This window comes from Microtus pennsylvanicus, chromosome 9, assembly GCF_037038515.1.
Source record: "Microtus pennsylvanicus isolate mMicPen1 chromosome 9, mMicPen1.hap1, whole genome shotgun sequence".
NCBI lineage: Eukaryota > Metazoa > Chordata > Mammalia > Rodentia > Cricetidae > Microtus > Microtus pennsylvanicus.
In genome coordinates, this window is record NC_134587.1 from 103,161,107 (window position 1) to 103,182,133 (window position 21,027).

Below are 21,027 nucleotides of genomic sequence, written 5' to 3' on the forward strand. Positions count from 1 at the left end.
TCTACGATACAAGCCCAGGGAATGATACTGCCCACGATAGGGAGATCCTCTCAATTAGCCTAATCAAGGTACTTCTCTAAAGGCATACCTAGAGACCCATCTCCAAAGTAATTCTAGATGCATCAAGTGAGCAGTTGAGTTTAACCATCACGACTCTATTCCTTGTCAACTCAACACCCGAATTACGAATTATCACTTTAAATTTATCCTTTAACTTCAAAGTCTTGTATTCATTTCATAATACAAAATACAACCCACTTTCAAAACTTCTTACAACTTGAATAATTTTGGAAGTTTAAGAAGCCAAAGTGTCTTCTAAGACTTAAGGCAATCTCTAAACTGTAAGCTCCTGTAAAATAAAAATAAGTTACATATTCTAAGGTGCAATGGAAGAGACTGAACATTTCCATTACAATGTGGAAGAAAAGGCACAGCAAAGTATAATAGGAAAAGTCCAAAGGTACAAAGACCAACTCCCGCAAACCCATGCAGGACCTGAGACTCTTCCTGTAATCATCTGGGTTCCAAGTGGTTTGGATATCCCCATTCTTCCACCTCTGCTGCCATTGTGCCCATTCGTTCTACTTCTTTCCTTCCCCCAATGCTCTCCATTTCACTTCAAGTCTGAAGCTTTAAAGATGGACATCCAAGGTCCTAGAATCCCCAGCATCCTAAAATTTCCATGGCAATTGGGCTTCATCTTCCAAGATTCAAATAATGGCCTCTCAGGTGATTCTTTCAGGAATTTTGATCTGACACATATTACCTGGCATCAGCACTCTGTGAAAATAGAACTCTGTGACCCTGTCAGTCTTGCATCGTTCATGCCTGTAAAGCCAGTACCAAATGGATTCCAGTTCTACTGCTGTCTAATCAGCTGTCCCCTGGCTCTGCACTTCCCAAGTCAGTTGACTGTGAGGAGCAGAGAACCTGTTCAATTTAAGGGACCTTCCTTGCAGTGAATATGGATCCTCATAAGCACTGAACATTTGTCTAAAGTGACATTGATTTCTTTTGCAATTATAACTGCTTTCTCAGCACTAGTTTGAACGTTCCCATCTTAAAATTTTCTCTGTCACAAAAAGGCAGTTCCTTATCAAGTCCAACCTCAGTCATATGCTCAGGACATAAACAGAATAAAGCCAAATTCTTGGCCAAAATATCACATGAGTGGTCTGTTTTTGTTTTATAGAGTCTTTGATATCCTCTGCATGTTATGGTTTTGGTCCCTTTAAGAGACAAGCCACACCCATTCCCCTCCCCATCCGCTGAGGCAGGCTGACCTTCAGCTTCCGGCCTGAGCTTGCTCTCTTTTTCCATCTTCCTCTTGGAGAGGCAGCTTCACTTCTGCCTCTCTCCCCACTTCTCTGCTTCCTCCCTTCTCTGTCTCTTTCTCCTCCTCCTCCTCCTTCTCTCTCTCTCTCTCTCTCTCTCTCTCTCTCTCTCTCTCTCCCTCTCTCTCTGTCCCCCCCTTCCCTTCACCCTTCCTCCTCCATAACCCCCTGAATAAACATTCAACCTCACCCTGCATGTCGTGTCTATCCATGTTTCTGTCTTCTGCCCGCCTGCCATGTGTCTCCCTGCCTGGAACCAGCCTTGCTCGGGGACCAGCAGCCGTCTCTGCCTGGGGCCCACTGCCTGCTGCCACATGGTCCACCACCACTGTCCTCGGACCAGCAGCTGTCTTTGCCTGGGATTGGCTGCTCCCAGGGCCAACTGCCTGCCGCCACATGGCCTGACGCCACCGCTCGAGCCGCCGCTCTGGGACCGGCAGCCATTTCTGCTGCCTACTGCCACAGGGATCTTGGAGCATTTTTAAAAAAAAGAACAACATTTTGGTGCCGCGGGACTCGGATGATTCGCCCGCCCCAGACTTTCACCTGGGGCCAGAGTTCTGGCTGTAGGCGTCGTCCGGGACTCTGAGCTCCCTCCTGGGGCAGAATCAGGACTCGAGGACCTTCTCTACAATGACCCATGTGTTCCATCTGCCTGGATGCAACTCCTCCAAACAACAAATCAACTAATCGTGAGTGTCCCCATCTCGGCCAGCTTAGCCATCTCTTTTAACCCAAGGGATTGACCGTTGAGCTCCCGGCAACCCTTCGCGGTTTCTAGGGATGGGGGAACCTCTAACCACGGGCTTTCAGGGCCTCAGTTGTTCCCTTCGCTCGCATTCAATTCGTCTTGTCTCCTGCACTAAGCCTGTGCCTGAGACGGCTGGCCTTAGCCAGCCCCTCAACTCACCCGAGCCTGGAGGCCCAGGGTCTCCAGTTCTTCCTCTTTTTCTCTTTTCATTCCTGTTCTTCTTTCTTTCATCGTAACTGCTGCTACGGTGCAGCACGCCGCTACAGTGCGGCCTGACCTTGGCTGAATTCCTCCTGCCCGGGAATCCCTCTCCCGTCGGAGGCTTGAGTCGATTCAGCCAGGTTATAGCACCCACCCTGTGAGCTCGGACTCCTGTTCACAGGGCCTGGGTGTTCGTCCACTACGGTGCGGCCTGACCTCAGCTGAATCCCTCCTGCCCTGGAATTCCTCTCCCGTCGGAGGCTCGAGTCTATTTAGCCAGGTTATAGCACCCCCCCCCTATGAGATCGGACACTTTTTCATAGGGCCTGGGTGTTCATGCCATCTGCATCTTGCCTTAACGGGGAGCTGTTCTCGTTGTAGGCTTGAGGTGCCACGGTTTTGGTGGGTGTTTTCACGGCCTTGACCATGGGAGCCAAGCCATCCAGACCTATCACTCTGGCCTCATGCTTTAATGCCTTACACTTATCAGTTTCTGTCCAAAATGGCCCCAACTACCTTAAAAAAAAATTTAAACAGCCGTTTTTTTGGTTCCAGCCTTTTGCCCCTCCCCTCTGCGGCTTTTTGTTATGGCATGGCGGCTCACCAACAGATCAGACAACATGTGGCGGTCGCCGTCTTGGCTGAGGGCCAGATGGGTCAGGTGACTTTTTCCGCCATCTTGGCTGAGGGCCAGATCACATGACCACACTCTCCTGGTTTTACCCTGCCTCTTCACTTGGTTTTCACTAAACTCCTCATGCTAACTCTGTTAAATGTGCTTTGAGCAATGGCATGTCTCTGATAGGGCCCATCAGAGTCGTCCACATTGCCCAATTCCTGTTCACTCTTTCTATACATAATAATACATATATTTTAAACTGGTGAGAGGTTTTGCAAGGTGACCTCACCAAACAAATTTCAAACCAAATTTATCTCTTATACTACAGTCATTATATGTCTAAAACTTCTGTTTTCACAAAGCCAAGGAATTCTCGTGAGTTCCAGGGAGCCAAATTAAAGAATCCACCTTAAACAGGGACACCAGACATTCCCATGCCACAGACATCGGTCAGAAGCCAAGAGACCAGCTATGCCAGGATGTGACCAGCACCCAGCCTTCTCTTGTGCCCCCCCCAGAGACGACGCCCACAATCAGCTGGAAGCAGTCTTAAGAGTTCGCCGCCCCAGTTCCTTTGGGCTGTGGTGCCTGGTCTCCTGCTTTTTATTATAAGGAAGACCTGGGAATGTTGTGCTGTCCTGTTGCTTTAAGGGACAAGCCACGCCCACTCCCATTATCTCTGACCTGCCCGCTGCCATCTTGGGCCCTTCCGTTTCTGCTTCCTTGACGTGCGTGCTTTTTATTATAAGGAAGACCTGGGAATGTTATGGTTTTGGTCCCTTTAAGAGACAAGCCACACCCATTCCCCTCCCCAACCTCTGAGGCAGGCTGACCTTCAGCTTCCGGCCTGAGCTTGCTCTCTTTTCCATCTTCCTCTTGGAGAGGCAGCTTCGCTTCTGCCTCTCTCCCCACTTCTCTGCTTCCCCCCTTTTCTGTCTCTTTCTCCTCTTCTCTCTCTCTCTCTCTCTCTCTCTCTCTCTCTCTCTCTCTCTCTCTCCCTCTCTCTCTGTCCCCCTTCCCTTCACCCTTCCTCCTCCATAACCCCCTGAATAAACATTCAACCTCACCCTGCATGTCGTGTCTATCCATGTTTCTGTCTTCTGCCCGCCTGCCATGTGTCTCCCTGACTGGAACCAGCCATTGCTCGGGGACCAGCAGCCTACTCTGCCTGGGGCCCACTGCCTGCTGCCACATGGCCCACCACCACTGCTCTGAGACCAGCCGCTGTCTGCAGCCACATGGCCCCCCCGCCGCTGCTCGGGCCGCCGCTCTGGGACCGGCAGCCATTTCTGCTGCCTACTGCTGCGGGGATCTTGGAGCATTTTTAAAAAAAGAACAACACTGCAATACCATGATGCAAGCTTTTTCTCACTGCATCTGTCTCAACATTACAATTCTCCAAGTTCCCACAAGATTAGCCCATTAGCTCCCTTAACAATATTCAAAAAAGTACAAATTCAACTTCTGAAAACACTAGTGTTCTCTGCCTTGATTTTCTTTGGGTGGTCTGTGAATTGAGACTGGGTGGAAAAGAGGTATGAATCAGGACAATTAAGACATGACAAGGGTTTCTAAAGGTGTACTTTCTTTTTTTTGTCTCTATCTCTTACATCTTAACTAACCAAAGAGCTGATCACCTTCGTCTCACCCACAAAAACTCATAAACCTGTTTTCAACAGCCTAGCTATGGCTCGATCTCTAATCTACTTTCTTATTTCATTCTATTTCCTTTACAGATGTTTCCTTTGGAGAAAAATCCATCCCACTGTATTTTCTTCAATCAGCAATACTCTCTGCCATATCAAATAGCTTGACAAATACTTGACAGACTTTTCTTTTTACAAAACCGGATGGAAGGTGTAGCTAAGAATATTTTATATCAAACATAGGAGCAAATGTCAAGTCATATTCATTTTATGAAGGCATAATGTCAAAGCAAAATATTTCCTTTTCACTACCTTTTGTTTTGACATTAGGCCATTGGAATATAACAATGGGCATGTATCAGACACTGCAGGGTTTATTATAATAATCACATTGAGTGTGGCTGCTGTAAAGTATGTTTGCAATCCAAAAACTTGTAAGAGTGAGGCAGGGTGGTTATAAGTTCAAGAGCACCTGGTCTTTATAGAAGGGCATAGCCCTGCTTCTTAAGATTTTACCTCCTCCCCATACAGCCATACTGAGGATTGAGGCCTTCAGTCATACGGATCATATAGACCAATATTAAGACCCAACCTCTATCAAAACCACAGCATTTTATCTTCATCCTTGAAGAATTTCAGGTCCATCTCAACTTGCAAGTAACATTCATTCCTAAGAGTTGTATAAACGACAATTTTAGCATTGCTCAAACATTCAAATTCAAAGTTTAGTCAGGCTGAAGGCAAATTATTTTAGGTGTGAATATGTAAATAAAATAATTCACTTTCTAATAACAATGTATACTTTTCTAAAATACAGTAGTGTGACAGGTACGTAATAACTATTCCGATTCCAAAACCAAGAATAGAGAAACAGAAAGGAGTAATAGGACTATCAGAGCAAGGCCTAAAGGTCCAAGTGCAGCGTTCTGGGTGTCCTCTGCTGGGGACTGAGGAGTCACGACTCTGCAGATAGCCTCCCCTAGGCAGCACATACTGTCATCAGCTTGTCACAGCTTTCTGCGGGCAAGTGACCTACTCCTTGTTGCTCTTCATTTCTGGGTTCTCTATACCAGATCCATCATGACTTGGCAGTGGTTCAAAATATGCAGCATCCTTTTCCTTGACGTTTCTGGTCCACCTTGCAAATCAGTGAAATGCCAAGACTCCACAGTCCTGCCTTCTCCACATTAGCAAACCAGCACCATGTAGATAATATTCAGATCTGCTACTGCACACGCTGTATCTGAACCCACTTAAAACATAGTTTTAGAAATTCTGAGATGCTACTTTACCAGCAAGTAAACAACACATCTTCCCTTTTATCCACATTCATCTCTCTAGCAAACAAGTGAAAAGCTGCTCACCCACATTCCCCTTTTTCTATGCTTTCCCAGAATTTCTTCTCACATTTTCCCTGGCTAGGTCATGAATTAGCCAAATCTTTCAACCTGCTTTTGCTCTTAAAACTCAAAGGAAAAAAACAAGCAAAAGGAGCCAGTAATATTTGGTGCGGGACAATTGTCTATAATCTCTCAATTATGTTTTAAATAAACGTTGATTGGCCAGTAGCCAGTCAAGAAGTATAGGCAGGACAACCAGACAGGAAGTAGAGGTGGGTCAATGAGAAAAGGAGAATTCTGAGAAGGAGGAAGTCCATTACTCCCCAGCCCTGCCCAGCCACAGAAGGAAGATGTGATTGCCCTGATGAAAAAGATACTGAGTCATGTGGCTAACATAGATAAAAATAATGGGCTAATGTAAGTTATATGAGTTAATAAGAAGCCTGAGCTAATGGGCCAATCGGTTTATAATTGATGTAGACCTCTGTGTGATTCTTTGGGACTTAACCACTACAGGAACTGGGCAGAACAAAAAACTCAGTCAACAAATACTGATGTCATATTGTGAATTATCTGACATTTCAAAGTATCTTCTTATACATAAATTAGTATATCACTCTTAAATTCATCTTTTGACAAAGTCTTAGGGTAAGGACAAAACACATCCAGATTCTATGCTTTCCTAAAATAGTAGTAGCCTTAATCCAGTTTCCAATGGACTGTTAGCTTCCAGATACAACTCATCTATCAAAAACAATTGTAACAAAGTCATAGTGCTGAGGAAGAAATAGAATTCCAACGTTTATTACATACTGAACTGACCTGGACTGACTCTCAGAATTTAGCACAAAGATTAAAGAGTAAAACTATAGTAAAGCACACTTGAAAATCTGTGACCTCCAGCAAGAAAAGGTCACCTCCAAATGAAACCAGCTAGCACAAGCTACAAAATAAGACACTGATAAGTAATGCAGAATACAGTTTAAAACTTTTGCACTTTTTAAAGTGTTCTTTGGGTAAAAAACATAGAGTAAAAAAAATGTACAAAAATGCTGACACTCATATAACTCAGAAATAGGGAGGCAAATAACTCAATAAAAGTGTCCTAAGTATTTTTGAAACCATTAAAAATATTCATATTTCTAATAAGCATATAAAATATATTATAAAACATTAATCTTCAAATGTTAAACCACAGTGTCATACCACTTCAAGTAAATTTCTTATCATTCTCGCCTCTTCGTCAAGACCATTCACTAATTATATATCAAACAAGGAGCAACAGTGTATGGCTGGACGCTGAAGGTCCACATTACCTAAATCCCGTAAAGATTTGTCTCCTATTTCCTGTATTTCTAATAAATTTTACTACTCATATCTCTAAATATATATTCTACACCTGTACATTTCAAATGAAAGCACCTTGTAAATGGCGAGAGAGATGGCTCAGTGATTAAGAATGAATATTTAAAAATAACATCTTGAATTTCACAGGCAAATGGATGGAACTAGGAAACATCATTCTGAGTAAAGTAACCCAGACACAGAAAGACAATTCTCACATGTACTCACTCATAAGTGGTTTTAAACATAAAGCAAAGAAAACCAGCCCACAAATCACAATCCCAGAGAACCTAGACAACAATGAGGACCCTAAGAGAAACTTACATAGATCTAGTGTACATGGGAAGTAGGAAGTAGAAAAAGACAAGATCTCCTGAGTAAATTGGGAGCATGGGCATCTTGGGAGAGCATTGTAGGAGAGGGGAAAGGCAGGGAGGGGAGCAGAGGAAAATGTAGAGCTCAATAAAAAAAAAAATACTATTACTGCAGAGAACCCTACTTTGGTTTCCAGGCCCCTATCAGGCAGCTCACAGCCACCCTAACTCAAGCTCCAGGAGAGCTGACACCTTCTGGCCCCTGTAGGTAAAATCACTCATATACACATACCTACACACAGATATAGACACGCACACACATGTGAACGTGCACTGCACCGACATCCACACATACAGCGAAAGATACAGCATACTTTAAAATGAAAAATAAATAAATGAAACTCAAGCAGATTCCCAACTTATTTAAAGAAAAATGAGGACCTCAGGAGCGACTGCAAGGGTGAGGACATGGATCATCGTGAGGGTGAATAAACACTAAAGGTCTATGATACTGGACAGAAACAAGTGTTAAGCAAATTCTGTGCGGCTGCATTGGAGGTGAAAGCTAGGCTGATGCAGCCAACCAGAGGGCTTTCCAATATAATACTAGATCCAAACAATTACACAACCCCAGAGCTGCAGAGGACATTCTAATAAATGAACTCCCTTTGCTGGATAGGCAAGAGCCAGATGACCACTTGTTGCAAATGCTGTCATGTGTTAGACAGGAATTAGGCCTCATTCCCTCAATCCCTGAGATTGTGTAAGGACACTCTCAAAATTCATGCATTTTTAACGTGATTGGAGTATCTTTTTCATCACCAGAAGAGTTTTCTGGGTAATTTTAGGGTAAATTTCTATTCTCAAGACCTAGTATAATATTTCAATTCACATTTAAATCTTCAGTATGCTGCTCAGGAACTCCTTCTGAAATTGAAGAGGGCTTTTTTTTATATTTAAAAAAGACGTTTTCCCAGCTGTAGTTATGGAATGCTGCTTCTTGTATATTATTAATGTATCTCTAAATAATAGAAGCCATTTGTAAATGATTATGCATGATTATTCTTTGTCATTTTCCTAAATTATTTATTGGGCTCTCCTTGTGCAGTGGATCTAGACTGGTCAGGGCAGCAGAAGGCAACAACTTCAGCATCTTTTGAAGCAATAATTAATTTTCAGAATGCTGAGGCCAATTGGTAGTAGTAGTTAACAATGCTCCCCCCAACACAATCATGGCTGAGATGCCATGGAGACAAGTTGCCTTGTGTTGCCTATAAATGAATTCTCCGAAAACCTAATTTGAAATTACTGACTTTAATTATACTGATGATATAAATAACTTTGATAAAATTAATGCAGCTGGCTTCCTGTTTGTTTTTCCCATTTCAATGCACTGTACAGTGTAATCTTCTGGAGTAAACATCCATTAGAAAGAATGCTTCATTTCAAAGAACATATTATTCTGCTCATCCAGCCAATTGTTGTTTCTCCCCCTCCCTATCTCCATTTCAATCTTGCACCTATTAAAGGGAAGCACAAATTACCTGAGCTCTTGTAATGTACCAACTAGCAAATTAAAACAATACATTGCTGCTGAATGAGACCATGCATTTAAAATATTTTGATTCATTTTTACCCTCAATTACTGCATTTTCCTTTTAAACAGACTCTGCCAGTTTCAAAATCGCTAAAACACATGCTCTTATCGGCACGCTATAATTATGTCATTTTCTAAATCGGAATATGTGTGTGTGAAAAGAAAACAGATGATGGACATTCATTTCATAACGCTTCTTGATTCCAGTTCCTAAGGATAGGGTCTCAGGATCTAAATAACGTTTTCAGCCCAGCTCATTTACTCTGTTAAGTGATGGGATTTCTCTCTCTGCAAGGCAGGGTCGAATTTCTTCATTGTTCATTGTGAAATGATTGTCATTTTGATCTCTCCTGCAATCAGAATAGGATTTACTAAGAACATTTCAACTCAGTTCAACTATCACCAAGCTCAGTCCAACAGAATTCAATAATTACCAAGATCAAATCTACTCCAGGACTCTCTATCGGCTGCCTGCTCAGCCATGAAGACACCATTTCGGCGATTAGTAGGCTTGGCCTCTTCAGTTTTGTTTGCAATGAAATGAGGGGAAAGATTAGCTGGAGAAGCCTGAGGTGACTTTCCAGTGACTAGACGAGGGTATGGCTGAAGAAAATAAATTCTGGAAGAAGCAAGATGGATAGTCTATGAGAGGTTAAAGACATTTAAGGTCATGCTCAACTTCCTTAGCGATCAGGGAAGTGCAAATCAAGACAACTTTAAGATACCATCTTACACCTGTCAGAATGGCTAAAATAAAAAACACCAATGATAGCCTTTGCTGGAGAGGTCGTGGAGAAAGGGGTACACTCATCCATTGCTGGTGGGAATGCAAACTTGTGCAACCACTTTGGAAAGCAGTGTGGCGGTTTCTCAGGAAATTCGGGATCAACTTACCCCTGGACCCAGCAATACGACTCTTGGGAATATACCCAAGACAGCCCTTATCATACAACAAAAGTATATGCTCTACTATATTCATAGCAGCATTGTTTGTAATAGCCAGAACCTGGAAACAACCTAGATGCCCTTCAGTGGAAGAATAGATGAAGAAAGTATGGAATATATACATATTAGAGTACTACTCAGCAGTAAAAAACAAGGGCTTCTTGAATTTTGCATGCAAATGGATGGAAATAGAAAACACTATCCTGAGTGAGGTAAGCCAGATCCAAAAAGAGGAACATGGCATGTACTCACTCATATTTGGTTTATAGCCATAAACAAAGGTCATTGAGCCTATAATTAGTGACCCTAGAGAAGCTAAATAAGGAGAACCCAAAGAATAGCATATAGGCATCCTCCTGAATATTAACCTTCATCAGGCAGTGAAAGGAGACAGAGACAGATACCCACATTGGAGCACCGGACAGAAATCTCAAGGTCCAAATCAGGAGCAGACGGAGAGAGAGCACAAGCAAGGAACTCAGGACCACAAGGGGTGCACTCACACATTGAGACAATGGGGATGTTCTATTGGGAACTCACCAAGGCCAGCTGGCCTGGGTCTGAAAAAGTCTGGGATAAAACCGGACTCACTGAACATAGCGGACAATGAGGACTACTGAGAACTCAAGAGCAATGGCAATGGGTTTCTGATCCTACTGCACGTACTGGCTTTGTAGGAGCCTAGGCAGTTTGGATGCTCACCTTACTAGACCTGGATGGAGGTGGGGGTTCCTTGGACTTCCCACAGGGCAGGGAACCCTGATTGCTCTTTGGGCTGAGGAGGGAGGGGGACTTGATTGGGGGAGAGGGAGGGAAATGGGAGGCGGTGTCGGGGAAGAGACAGAAATCTTTAATAAATAAATAAATTTTAAAAAAATAAATAAAAAAAAGAAGGTCCTTGAAGTTCAGAGACACGTGTGGACAAACCGTGGAAGACTGCCCAGGCTTGACAGACACTCCACACCCATGCTTTGGTGGTTTCCTCCCTATAAAGGCGTGGAAACAAAAGTACAGGCGTGTTTAGAAACTGCAAATGTGCTAGCTTTTGCTGCAACACAGGAACTAAGAGAAATGGGTGAATCGATACCAGAAAAATAGATAGACCCAGAACATAAAGACCCTAAATACCAAACTGGTCATTGTACTGAATTTGCTAAGTAATGAGGAGTAACTGAGACCCTTCTGAGAAGGAAAGGTATATTGGTCAGGATGGGAACTTGGAAAAGAAAATCTCAGAGATCTTTGGAATGCAGAGCACAAAATTAAAAATCAAAGGCAGTAAAAACTCTATTTTTTCTTAGAAATTAATTATAACAAGTTTAAGGAAAGTCCAGATGCAGGACTTGATATCAGTACAGTGGGACAGAGATTGAACACCAGACTAAACACCCTGGGCACATGGTGAATGAGAATGTTTCATAAAAAGAAACATGAAAATGTCAGCCATCAGCCAACTTCTTTTCCTACTGTGCAACTCATGCACTGTCCTGGAGATCCATCAGCCCACTGACGGCCAACACAGCTGCCCTATCCACTGACATAGCGTTTATGTTCTTACAAAAGCAGAGTCTAATACAAGTGCCTTTGCAAGTAATGTGTTTGGGAAATAGTCGTAGGCAACAGGAATGAGAGAAAGGAAAAAGGTGGATAGGCAGAAACAGATCGTTAGCAAATGGGCTGGGAAGATAGCTCAATGATAGAGTGCTTGCCTAGCGTACATGAAGCCGTGCGCTCAGAGTTTTGCACTGGATAAAACCAGACACACAACTGTAACCCCAGCTCTTCAGAGCAATGGAGTCTGGAATTCTAGATATTATCAAAGTAAGGAAAGCCTGAGCTATGAGACTATATCTTTAAGAGAAGTAATAACAGCAGAAATTAAGAGAATACCTCGTGTTAAGACACATGTGTGGCAGCAGAGTTTGGTTCAGAAAAACCACCTAAAGATGGTTTCAAGATTGAAAGACCACAGCCGATATATTTATCCTCCATCTTAGCTTCTGTCTATTAAGGTCACCTAGCAACTACATATAGACACTTAGAGGCATGATTGTATGCAGGCTTTGGCAGTTTTGATAGCTGGCTTAGCTGAATTTGCCCTTCTCTTTAAGAGACATTTCCGGGGCAGTTAACAAAGCCTGGGAACAGCTAATTCTCATTGACCTTTCCTCTGCAAACACAGAACCACTCTGTGCTTCCCTTTCCACCCAAATCTCACCCACCCTGGGACCTGTTGAGTGACAGCTCTCTAAGTGCCATCAGCACTCAGCAAAGATCCCTTGTAAGTCTAACTATAGGTGGCCTGTCCCCAAGAGTCTATCATTTACATCATTATTCCCATAGATTGTCTCTCATTTTAAGGTTCACTTGCAAGAATATACTTGACAAGAATTTGTTTGCAGGTCCAGTATTTGAGAAATGTCTCAGGAACTCTAAGTGAGGAAATACAAAGGCTATGATACAATTCCATGGTGGTCAATTTAAAGGGACATTTTGAGTTAATTCAGGGAGGCCTGGTTCTGATGATTCAAATGATTCTCCTAAGAAATAGCTATTGTCTCTCAGGTTTTCCCCTGGACTGAGCTCAGTCACTAATGCACAGCCTCCCACTGTCCACTTTTGTTAAGCATTGTCCCTGCTGGGATTAACTCCCTCCTGCTCCGGCTTATGAAAGGACAGGTGTGTGAAAATGGAAGCAGAAGATAAATAGCTGACATCCACTTGATGTGCAGGAGTGACAATCACAGGTTTAGCTAGCACATATCTGTAGTATGCTATTATTTAGAAGGAGGCTTGACATGCTTGACCATTTCATGACCAGCTCGCCATTTAGCAAAACAGCGAGAGTTGATTTCTTTGGTTATTTGACTCTATGTTTCAATAGGAAATGTGTGCTAGGATTCCTTATTGCTTGCTGTGTATTCTATTTATGATCTACTAGAAGAGTTCAGTCTTGTTCTAAGAGGCCCTCTCCTGGTGATGCCACTTGTCAAGGCAAATCTGGTTTTCCCTTAAAAGATTCTCCATTCCTTGCAAATAACATGTACCAAAGGTTTATTAATATCACCTGACCTGTGATATTCCTACTCCTCATGCTCCACAATTTTCTCCCTTTACATTTCATTAATGCTCCATAGGATAAAAAATAAAATAAAATTTAATAATAATAAAAACTTCAAGTCAAGTGTGGAGTTATACTATTCAAGAGGCAGAAGCAGAAAGACAGATCTCTGTGAGTTTAACACAAACCGGGTATACATAGTGAGTTACAGGGCAGCCAGAGCTACGCAGTGAGAACCAATCTCGGAAAAGGTGGTATAAGACGACTCAGCGGGTAAAGACCACTGCAGATAAGCCTACTAACCTGAGTGTGATCCCGAGACCCACGTGATGCAAGGAACCTGACTCCCTCAAGTTGTTCCCAGACCTTGAGACATTCTGTCTCCTGCTGCCAAAAAACAAATAATTTTAAAAAGCAACTTTGGCCGGACAGTGGTGGTGCATGCCTTTAATCCCAGCACTCAGGAGACAGAGGCAGGTGGATCTCTGTGAGTTCGAGGCCAGGCTGGGCTACAGGAGCAAGTTCCAGGACAGTCTCCAAAGCTACAGAGAAACTCTGTCTCATTTTAAAAAAAAAAGCAACTTTAAAAGGTGGTGGCGCACATAACACTCCTGAGGCAGAGGCAGGCGGATCTCTGTGAGTTCAAGGCCAGCCTGATCTACAAGAGCTAGTTCCAGGACAAGCTCCAAAACTACAGAGAAACCCTGTCTCGAAAAAAAAAAAAAAAAGAAACACACAAAATACAAAAAGCAAAAAACAAACAAAAAATCACACAGTTGAGTGCTACGTAGTGGTTCTTAGGAATCACACAAAACCTTCAGGAAGTCACGAGGTAATTTTTCTGTAATTGGGTAGGAAAATGTGAACTTCTAAACATGATCTTAGTCTTCATTTTTAGCTCTGAGCTCCCAATGCTGCTGATGTGGAAAATGCTTGATTTTAAAAAGTAAAAAAAAAAAAAAAAAAAAAAAAAACACTTCAGTCCCTGCTAGCTCACAACTTAGTCATGAACAATCCCTCAAGATTTCTTCTTTTCAACCTTAATATCTTGTGGGAACCTCTGGATAGAGTTTTGTCCTCTAGATTTTTAACAGACTGGACACTTAAGTGTTCTTGGCTGGAGAGCTGGTGGCCAGTTTTCCAATTACAGTTAAGCCAGGTTCAATTTCCAACCTATTTCTGATTTTGCCTTTCACCAGCAATGCCAGGTCTCTTCGTTAGATAACCTTTCCCATAGTCCTGTAATAAAATTATACTACTTTAGCTACGGTGATCCCTGCTTATTTATGTAGGTGAGCATTCTCGCCGAAGCACGGGCTAAGTAGATTTCTTTGCTCCTGTTGGCCTAGGAGAACACAAAGCTAGATCCATGTGTTCCAGTTGCTTATATGTGCCACCGCCTGTGCTGTTTGAAATGCTGAACTGACAGGAACCTGGAAAGGAGGGTCAGACTTCAGGATCAGGTCCTGGTACCTTCCTGATACACTCTGGGGAGTCTTGCATAGGCACCGCCCCAGTCACACACCTGCTTTCCACTCTCCAGAAGGGCTTCAGAGCTGCTCTGGAGCCCTTAGAATACTGATCGCTGCACCTGTGCTGGGATCTCATTCCTCGGAGACTTAAGATTATATTCAGACTTGCCCCAGAATTCCAAATTTAGCCGGGGTTGAGACCTGTAGGCCTGTGGCTGCTGCATACCTTCTTCAAGGAAACAGGACAGATTCTGTTAATCAAGACAAGCATGATTTCCTGAAAATAAATATAAAAAGTCCTGATATCTTAGCATCTCATTACAGCTCCAGGATCTCTACAAAACAGCTCTAAGATCAAAGAATTCACGTCATCATGTCAGCTCTACTGCTACTTGGAGTCGTGACTATATTTAAGTGAAGAGCTGGGTGATTAACCAAAGTGTTGAGTAAATAATAATAATCACTTTAATATTAAAAGAGAGAGAAATTCATAAATAATTGTCAATATGGTATAAAATTATTGTTATTAAAAGTGGCATTTTAAATTATAGAAACATACAATTAAAAAATAAGACTTCCATAACATTCCACCCCAGAGATGAGCACTCCCAATGGCCAGTTCTCGACCTCCAGACTTTCCATGAGAGTATACAAATAGACACCAACAAAACACAGTTAGCTCAAGCAAGATTGCACTGTACACAATTTTGAGATGCAATCTTCCTCTTGAAAATAGATTCAAAAGTATGTGTATATAGTTGGGTGATATGGGCTAGAACATGCTCAATGGATACCATGTAATTGAATTAAACATCCTTATATAACACAGTGCTTTATACAATGAATATCAAAAAGAAAAGCCTAAAGTAAAAACAAATTAAGATTAGTATGTAAATTTGGCATAAGAGTATGTGTACATATGAATGTCATACCTGATTTTGTTTAGTAGCTTGTATAATTCATAGTCAATAATTAAACATCTGAGTTACTTCTAATTTCTTACTTTTATAAATAGTTAAAGTGAACACCCTTATAGAAATTTGTCTTTGAAAATTTGATGAGTGTTTTAGTTTTTATGAATAGAATTCTTATTCTATATTATAAAGATATTTCCTATTTCAATAAGGTTTAACAATTGCCCTGTAAATAAGTTGTCAAAATATGGGGTTGGAATGGAGAAATAGGTTAGCAATTAACAGTGCTTGTTGCTCTTTCAGGGAACCTGAGTTAGATTCCCATCACCCACATCAGGGAACGCACAACCACCTCTAACTCCAGATTTAGTGGGCATGATGCTTTCCTCTAGTCTCCAGCAGCACCTACACACACAAATAAAAATGAAATCTTTTAAAATGCCAGATTACTACAAAGGTCTATGGCAGTGTTAGATCTTTCAAGACTGGGTTTCTCTGTGTGGCAACTCTGGTTCTCCTGGAACTCACACTGTAGACCAGGCTGGCCTCAAACTCCCTGAGATCTACCTGCCTCTACTTCCCAAGTGCTGGGATTAAAGGCATGCATCACGACACCTGGCTGATTTTCCATATCTTACCTGCACCAGGTAGAGATGATCAGTCTTCTTGAATATACTGATGATCAGTGACAGGACAGACCACTGTTAACTCCCTTTGCGCTGGTTTGTCTGTAGAAATTGAAATTTTTAGTTAGTGTATCATTTTATTTTTTTAAGTTTTTTCTCTTCTTTTCTTTTTATTTATTTATTAAAGATTTCTGCCTCCTCCCCGCCACCGCCTCCCATTTCCCTCCCACTCCCCCAGTCAAGTCCCCCCTCCCTCCTCAGCCCAAAGAGCAATCAGGGTTCTCTGCCCTGTGGGAAGTCCAAGGACCACCCACCTCCATCCAGGTATAGTAAGGTGAGCATCCAAACTGCCTAGGCTCCCACAAAACCAGTGCATGCAGTAGGATCAAAAACCCATTGCCATTGCTCTTGAGTTCTCAGTAGTCCTCATTGTCCGCTATGTTCAGTGAGTCCGGTTTTATCCCATGATTTTTCAGACCCGGGCCAGCTGGTCTTGGTGAGTTCCCGATAGAACATCCCCATTGTCTCAGTGTGTGGGTGCACCCCTCATGGTCCTGAGTTCCTTGCTCGTGCTCTCTCTCCATCTGCTCCTGAATTGGACCTTGAGATTTCAGTCCAGTGCTCCAGTGTGGGTCTCTGTCTCTGTCTCCTTTCACTGCCTGGTGAAGGTTAATATTCAGGAGGCTGCCTATATGTTTTTCTTTGGGTTCACCTTTTTATTTAGCTTCTCTAGGATCACGAATTATAGGCTTAATGTCCTTTATTTATGGTTAGTAACCAAATATGAGTGAGTACATCCCATGTTACGATCTGTAATTGTTTTTGTGTGAACTACCTGTCTGTGTGTCTTATTCATTGTTCTCAATGAAAATTAATATCATGATTTGTGAGGGATCTCTGACTTAGACAAATTAGCCGTCTGGCTACACATGTGTTATAAAATGTGACAAATCCCCTGTGAGCTTCACCTATGGCCATATTGCTATTTGACTGTATGTTTCTTTGTTGTGAATTAGAAACTTTTGTTTTTTAATTCTCACGTTTATATGTTTTCCCATTTCTCCTTTCATATTCCTGTAACTTATTCCACAATATTAAAAATATACATAACTATGTTTCATTCCCATATGTTTGTAGTTTTTTATATTTAAATCTTTAATCCACCTAAGCTAGTACAATTTATAAGGTAGAGTCGGTTTACAGTTTCCAAGTGCCTTATCGTGTTCAAACAGCACTGTTTAATAACCTGCCAATCCAATTTACTCAAAATGCGGCTTTGTACAAACTAAGAGATATACAACTTGATACTCAGACAACAGATAGAGATATAAATGAATACCAAATAATTCATTGGTAGATAAATAGATAAAAGATGATAGTTAAATAATAGAAGATGATAGATAGATAGATAGATAGATAGATAGATAGATAGATAGATAGATAGATAATAGATAGATAGATAGATAGATAATAGATAGATAGATAGATAGATAGATAGATAGATAGATAGATAGATACATGCATACATTCATACATATATACATGAATACATATATTCTTAGTTCCAATCTAGCAAGATATGTATTCCTATGCATCATTCATATTCTAGTTTTTCTTGGCCATTCGTACTTCTGCACTTTACACACTTATACACTCTTACCCTTCTCTGAACAGCTCCTCCAATTTTACTCTCCTTATTCCTTTCTAGGTTAAATATTGACTCTATTAGGAAGTTGAAAACCCCTGCTCTACTTTACAGAAGCCATCCTCCTTCATCAGACTGCCTCTCAGCAGTCTCTATAAATCACATATAAAATACATCTCCCTGAAACCAAAAATCCTGTTTCCTAATGCATTGCAGTTCCTGTTGTATTATATGGGCCATTAATTCGTGTTTCCTGAATAAATAAATCAAAACTGAAATTAACTAGAGGTCATTTTGTCTCAGTTTCTGTGAGAAGAGTCAACAGGTCTTTATAACCTCAGTCTCACCTAGATGGTCTTAGTGGGCTGGAGGCACAGTCTGTCCCACCTAGATGCTCAGTGGGTTGTAGTACAGTCTGACCTAGATACTTAATGGGCTGCACAGTCTCACCTAGATGCTCTTTGCAGACTGTAGGCACAGTCTCACCTAGATGCTCTTAGTGGGCTGCAGAAACAGTCTCACTTAATTGTTCTTAGTGGGCTCTAGGCAGCTTTTTATAAACTAAACCAAACAATCAAAAGACAACAGTAACAAGACATGTAAAAGATAAGACCTAGAACTGAGCCTTCTGCAGAGTGGAGACACTTTCATCCATTGGCTCTCACTTAAGAGTTACTCATTGGAATATTAACTTATCATTTATTTTTGGGTTTCTATCAAGAAAGAAGTGAACCAGAGAAGACCAAGAGCAGATAAGGAAACAAGAACAGATCATGGGGTGGGAAGTAGTCACCATGTAGGTGAGCTCAGGGGATGCTCAAGAGCAAAGGTGTTATCTTCTGTTAAGTAAGATAACCAACTGATCATGGCTAATCATTGGTTTCAACTATTTGAATGTACTTTATAAAAAATTGACTATTTTTTAGTAACAAAATAGTAAAGAGCTACAGATACAAAAACTACTTGATTCAATGTCACTGTGGACCCAAACTACAAAAGGAAGCTACGTAATGTGGGAAAACTAAACTGAATGCTGGGAGGAAGGCAGTGGAGTGAGAGAGAAGAAAAAGAGTATAGACAGTTATAAAAAATAAATAAATTATTAAAAAATAAAGTCTTTAAAGAGACAGAGTATAGACAATCATAGATTAAAGAAGTAAAGATAATAAAACAAATATTAAAAAGTAATATAATAAAAAACAAGCCATGTAAATATGAAATATACAAAGAGAGTCTGGACTATAGATATTATTGTGCTGTCTTTGAATTTTTTGGACTATAAAGAAGCTAAGTACAGAGAGACATTTTTTTGTATAGGCTGCTAAGCTAAACCAGCATTTGTATTTATAAAGGTATCTTGACTTCAGAATTTGGGTCTAAGGATATGTTCTTAGAAAAGAGGTTCTTCTTTCGTTTCCACAGAGGATGAGAAAATTTGGATTGCTTCCAGACTAATATGGTTTGATAAACCAAGACCCCCTGAAAGGTTGCCTTGAACACCCCTCAAAAAATTACTTCACCTGACTGCTGACTGAGAGGAACCTAGTACACAGGATACACCATAAAAGACCTGATTAACAGCACCCCCAAACAGCAGAAAGTAGTCTAGAGAACCATGCCCAAATTCCCAAATATTTTTATAATATTTTTTACATTTATAAATGTAAAATACATTTATAAATATTTCTTTACATTGATACAAATTTAAGATCAATTTTGTTATACTGTATAACATAGTTTCTGTGTGATTATTTTGGGACTGAGCAGTTGGGAACTAACTAGCGGCCTTCTTACAACAGCTATGTGTTTTTCCTGTTTTGTGTATTTATTCACTGATAAATGTTTCCTGTAATACAACGTGTATTTGTGGAGACACATGAGGTTACAAAATGAGTTTGTTATCGTTACACCTCTTTCAATATCTATGCACAGCTTCAGAGTCACATGTACTCAACCTATTGCCGCTCATATCCATAATATATCAACAGCAATTTGAGCACACTTGGGGCCTCATTCACTTTGTTAATGTGAGTAAGCATTAATCTTCAAAAATGATCTTCACTCATGCCTAGTCTTTTCAGAGCTCCCTACTAATCTCCATGGATATATGAGAATTATAAGATGGAAATGTAAGGAAACTTGTTATTTAATGAACAGAAATACAGTTTATAAATGTTGACTGTGTGCCTGTTAAAAGAATACAGAGATGTTATTTTGTGGATTTAAATTATTTATTGCCTTTCTTTCTTTTCTTATTTATCTTTTTCTGGAATGTCTACACCAGAGAGCATGTGAGGGAGTGAGAAGACAGTTTATAGGACCTAGTACTCTGTCTACCAAATGGTTCCAGAGGATTAACTTCAGGTCCTCAGGCTTAACAGCAAGCACCTTTATCAACTGAGCCATCTTGGCAGCTTTACCTTCCCAAACGCAGGGATCCTCTGACATCTCCATCCTTCATTTTTTCTGCCTTAACCCCACTGCTTTCCTCTAATAGGGTTCTAGGATTACATTAAACCTGCTGGAAATTTTCAGCAAAATCTCTCTTTGTCAAAACTCCTAACTTAATCATGTACATAAAGACTCTTTATCATGGAAGGAAACATGTACACAATATCCAGAGATTAGAAGTTCAATGTAGTGACATACTCCAAGAACTTGAAGGATGGAGACAGGGAGAACATAAATTAAAGGTAATTCTCAGCTATACAGAAAATTCAAGGTTAGTGTAGACCACATGAGTCCCTATTAAAGAGAGAGAGAGAAAGAGAAAATATTGAGAAATCAGATTGTAGACTTTCTTAGACTGCCAGTTTTCAGCTAAGAATGAAGAGCTGCACAATTTTTGTCTGCCTCTTGGCTTAGAATATTCTGAATCACACAATCACTAGTGTGAGACAATTTCCATATTTCTAACACAAGAGTTTTGCAAATTACTTTGAAATTTGCAATTATATTACTCTTCGGTGTTATTTTCTTAGTGATGAAATCATGTGTTTTACTGACAGAGTCAGTCACACCAGAATGTGGACCTGTCATTGGCTTTGTTTCTCTTGGGAGAGGCTGCATCTCTGGTGATTAGAATATAGAAGAACAAAGTCAGGTTTTTTCATCTAAATATTCATTCTCCTATGTCTTAATGAAGAGCTACTTCAATTTTTCAGCTTCCTCAACTGTACTTAGAAATAATTATAGTGTTTACTACAAACACTTATTGT

At 41.0% G+C, this 21,027-nt stretch overlaps 1 protein-coding gene across 10 annotated transcripts in view; it reads left to right on the forward strand.

Annotated features, from left to right (window-relative positions):
• Marchf1 (membrane associated ring-CH-type finger 1) overlaps nt 1-21,027 on the forward strand; it is an 814,098-nt gene that overhangs the window by 709,297 nt on the left and 83,774 nt on the right. The gene's annotated exons all lie outside the window — the stretch shown is intronic.